The 5,245-nt window shown below is 39.0% G+C and overlaps 1 pseudogene; it reads right to left on the reverse strand.

Annotated features, from left to right (window-relative positions):
• Positions 1-2,535: 2,535 nt before the first annotated feature.
• LOC132684689 (mitochondrial intermediate peptidase pseudogene) lies at positions 2,536-4,688 on the reverse strand (annotated as a pseudogene).
• Between the last annotated feature and the right edge of the window lie 557 nt (positions 4,689-5,245).

Genomic DNA, 5,245 nt, shown 5'->3' on the forward strand with positions numbered 1-5,245 from the left:
TTATGATTTGTGTGTGTGTCCTAATTAAGACATACTTGTTAATGCCAAGATCCCAGAAAAATACTTTTATGTGTTCTTCCATAAGAATTGTAGTTTTAAATCTTTCACTTATGTTTATTGTCCATTTCAAGTTAATTTTTACACAGTATATGTAATAGTATATGTTATTATTATTATTATTATTATTATTATTATTACTACTACTACTATTGTTATTAGCATATAGACCTCCAGTTAGTCTAGCAATTGTTGAAAAGATTCATCCTGGCTCAATTGATTCACCTCTTTATTTTTTAAAAATTTTTTAAGTTTTTTTAGGGAGAGAGGGTGTGCAAGCGGGGAAGAGAGGCAGAGAGAGAGGGAGACAGAATCTTAAGCAGGCTCCACACTCAATGTGGAGCATGACCTGGGGCTCCATCTCATAATGGTGAGATCATGACCTGAGCTGAAATCAAGAGTCAGATGCTCAACTGAGCCATCCAGGCACCCCTGGTTCACCTCTTTATAACAACAAATGGACCATATATGTATGAAGTTTACACCAGGACTATTTGTTCTGTTACTGACCTATATAGCTACCCTTTCCCCAGAAGGAATTTTGATTATAGCTTTGCATTATTTATATAATTAAACACATTAAGTATATACTAATTATATGATTTTTGAAAAATATTTTGACCAAAGTCCTTTGCATTTACATATACATTTTAATAAGTTTTTTGTGTGTAAATATATATATATATACACACACATATATATATATACACACATATACACATATATGTGTATATATATATGTGTGTGTATATATATATGTGTGTGTGTATATATATATATATATATATATATATATATATATATAGTGAGTTGCATTGATTTTCAAATATTAAAAACTGATTTCCAGAAAAACTCCACTGGGTGACAATTTAAAATTTTTTGAGAAGACTGCCTAGTTGATATTGGTTTGTAGGTTCCTTTCCTTTTGATATCTTCGTCTGGTTTGAGTACTGAGATAATGCTGGCCCCATAAAATGAGATGAGAAGTTTCCCTGTTCCTCAAATTTCTCCTTAGATTGTATAGAATTGTATTTCTTCCTTAAGTATTGGCGACTTCCAATAAAGCCATCTGAATCTGACCCTAGAATTTTCTTTGTGGAGATAGAAGTAGGATGTAGGCATCAGTTCAGAGAACTTATTTCTTCAAGACTGGTATTTGTGAATACTTTGTTAGCTTAGGTACCTTTAGAAGCTTATCTATATAAGTTGTCAATTTTATTGGCATAAAGTTTTGCATATTTTTTTATTATACATGTAATGTGCATGGAATCTGTAGTGAGGTTTGCCTTTCCCTTCTTTGTTTTTTTTTTTTTTATTAAAAAAAATTTTTTTTAACGTTTATTTATTTTTGAGACAGAGAGAGACAGAGCGTGAACAGGGGAGGGGCAGAGAGAGAGGGAGACACAGAATCTGAAGCAGGCTCCAGGCTCTGAGCTGTCAGCACAGAGCCTGACGCGGGGCTCGAACTCACAGACCGTGAGATCATGACCTGAGCCAAAGTCGGACGCTTAACCGACTGAGCCACCCAGGCGGCCCACCTTCCTTCTTTGTTCTTTATGCTATACTTTGTGTCTTGTGTGTTTCTATCAGTCTGGCTAAAGCTTTATCAATTATATTGATCGTTTCAAAGAACCAAGTTTTGGTTTCATTGATTTACCTGTTCTTTATTCCCTTGACTTTCTTGAAAGCTACATTAACATTGTATTCATTTTCCTCCAATTAGTTTTCAGATTATTTTTCAGTGTTTCCATAATCAAAAGTACTCCAAGGTGGATTTTTGGAAGGTGGGGATTAACCATAACTTCATGAGAGAAATATCTTTCCCCAGAGGAATCGTTTGTGTACTTATGTGTTTATTCCCATCAGTAGGAAATTTTTTCATAATTAAATCATTTGCTATTATGATTTATCCAGATATTGCAAAAAGAGACTGTGTCTTCTCTACATGCTTAGTAGTTCCTTAGAGATTTCCTTTGCTTTGACTCTTGATTGTAATTATATATTCTTTAAATAATTTTTAAAGAAGAGTACAAAATTGAGATGTTTCCTGAGCCCTTATATATATGGGAATGCCATTTTAGATCTCAGCCTTTACCAGCCTTTCAATGTCTCTGGCTTTTAAGGTTGATGAACAATTGCATTCTGCAATCACATTAATATTGAACTTCTTATCTGTAAGCCTGTTATTTCTATATGAATGATTTTTGCATTTGTGTCCTAGAGTCCTGAAAAATGTCATCGATAGGTATTCCAAAAAAAGACAGGTGGGTCCTACAGTCAAGTATTTTGGGGATATACTGAGTTACATATGCAACATGTGCAGAGTGAACCTTCAAAGCCTACGTGGCAGTTCTCAAACATACTTAACAACAGAGCCCTTTGGAGTTCGTGGAATCATGAGTTTGGGCTCTTTGTTACTACTATGTGCCAGCATCTTCCTGTAATAGCCCTCACCTGTAGTCTGTTGAAAGAAAACATTCCTTCTGAACCATGGAGGCTAGTACCCTGGACATCTGGTAAGAGTAAGAGTTAATCACCATGCACAAAGCGATTGAATCACAGCTTCCAGGCAGTATGTGCAATGTGTGATATAAGCTTTATTCTGTTTCCCTGAGGATGTCTGGGGTTGACCTCATGAAAGACTGGATCCAGAGTGGCATAAAATACCTGAACTGGCATATTGGCTGCATCACGAACCTTTTTAAACTCACAAAGATGAGACACCATATTTTGGGGCAGTGGCTGCCCAGTTTGAGAATGTCTGGCAAATTGGGTAACCACTTTATCGTCACTTGAAACATCACCAGCACAGAAAGAACCTCAGCAAAATCAGTAGGGCATCAGTCTCACTGCAATATTGGATACTGAGTATATTCCAGTATAGAAGGTATGGTATGTCCCATTTCCTGGGGGGAGATTTTCTATCATTCCAGGAGTTAATAAAGTCAGTGAACTCCTTGAGGAATGGGAAAGATTCAGCTTAAGAACTGCAGCTGGTGTTAACAATCTCCATCTTCTTTCAATCTGCCTCCACAGATTGTCAAATGACAATCCTAATGTGGTTTGTCTCTTTGCAGGAAATGCACCCTAGCAATTCTTTGGATTCGTGAACTCAGCCACTCTTCTAACGTCTTGATGTCTTGACGCCACATCTCATTTCACAGGCGGCGCTGCAGGCATCCTTAACAATTAGTTGAATAAAATATTCAGACCTTCCTCCATCCACGTTTTAAAGGAGAAACACGGTCAGTATAAACTGGGCTCAACATTACCTCTCCGCATGAATCATACCACGGTACTAGGGGGTCCCAAGGCATGCATTCAGAATTTCGAAGATTTCGTTTCGTTTTTATTCATGTCACCTAAAAATCTTTTATAGTTCTATCAGAAAATTTGTGAGATAGTTTCTCAAGGAATCACATGCCAGTCTGATTTTTAGGTAGTGTTCTTTGGGGTGCCCTGTGAGGAATATAAAATATCCCGCTAAATTTGTCTTAAGTTCTTGGCTGCTGAGTAACTTTTCTGAACATTTCAATTAGCCGGCATTGGGACAAAGAAAAAATTGTCTAGGCAGCTTCCTGCACAAAGCATTTGGTGCTTCTGCATGTAGACTATCAACTATTACAGGACCTCTATCAAGTAAAAAGTTATGGCAAATGTGTTCTGATAAGGTATGATTATCAGGGGCACCTGGGTGGCTCAGCTGGTCAAACGCCTAACCCTTGATTTTGGCTCAGGTCATGATCCCAGAGTCGTGAGATCAAGCCCATGCAGAGCATGGGGCCTGCTTAAGATTCTCTGTCTCCTCTGTCTCTGACCCTCCCTTGCGCCCTCTCTCTCTCTCTCTCTCCCCCTTCTGCCCCTGTCTCCAGTTGCACACGTTCATGCCCACACGCACACACACCCTCTGTATCTCTTAAAATATATATAATAAAGGAAAGAATTGCATATCAGTCTTGGAAAAATTGTTCCCCATAAAAAAATGCTTTACTCAAAAGATTTTAACAAGATCTGCTCTTCGATGCTTTTCTTTGTCTAGATGGATTTCTTTGGTTTCAAAGTCAAACATAAACAGTTCAACTGCTCACTTGGTTTCTGGATTAAAGGAATCCATAAGCTTTTTAATCAGTGAGTAATTTTCACAAACTTTGACTTAATTCTCCATTTGTGTTTAACTTTTCGATTGTGGTGCCAATACATCTTCAAGGTTTATCGGCTTTGGATGAGCAATTTTCACAAAATCAGCCCCTCTGCCCGAGGCATCCCGAAGTGCATCCGCGGAGAGTGGTGTGGGACCCCGGCAATGTAGGATATGCAAGCTCAGCCAGCAATCCTTTCTGAGGGAGTTTTCCTGTGCAATTTGAAATTCTTCTGAGGTACTGAGCTCAGAAACTCCAAACGGACCTCCGGGTGCTCGGTGAACAAGTGCAGCCAGTCGCCCTGAGGCTTGACATTGAAGACCGTGCCCGACAGGGAATAGCTGGTGCTGACTCGGGTGGCTGGGATCCTGGCTGAGGCTCCCAAGCCTTCGGTAGTTCAGCAGTGTCTAGAACAGACCCTTGCCCAGCTGCAAGGCCTCCGGCCTCAGTGCTGCAGCTCCTGCCTGGATTCCCTTGACTTTCGCTTTCCATGTGTTTTTCAATGTTTGTTTATTTGTTTGTTTAGAGAAAGAGAGAGGGCACATGCGAGGCAGGAGGATGGGCAGAGATAAAGGGGGAGAGAGAATGCCCCTCCACACTCAGTGAGGAGCTCAAATCAAGAGTCACGATCTCCACCGACTGAGCCACCCAGGCTCCCCTGCTCTTTATTTTCTTCTTCCTGCTAGCTTTGGTTTAAATCGGCTATGCTTTGGTAACTTCTTGAAGTTAGCAAACCTTGAAGTCAGGTTGAGACCTTTCTTCTATTCTAAGATGAACATCCCTTTAAATTTCCATCTGAGCACTTCTGTGCTCTCCACAACACTCAGTTTTCAGTTTTCATTCATATCAGAATTTCTTTTAATTTCTCTACACTTTTCTTCTCTGACCCCTTGGTTATTTTAAGGCACGCTGTTTAATTCCCAAATATGTTGGTATTTTCTAAATATGTTATTGACCCTGTTGTGATCAGAAAACACACTTTGTTGGATTAAACTTTTTTTTAACGTTTTGATTTATTTTTTGAGAGACAGAGAGAAACAGAGCATGAG

Source organism: Panthera onca, chromosome D2, assembly GCF_046562875.1.
Source record: "Panthera onca isolate mPanOnc1 chromosome D2, mPanOnc1 haplotype 2, whole genome shotgun sequence".
In the NCBI taxonomy this organism is placed as follows: Eukaryota; Metazoa; Chordata; class Mammalia; order Carnivora; family Felidae; genus Panthera; species Panthera onca.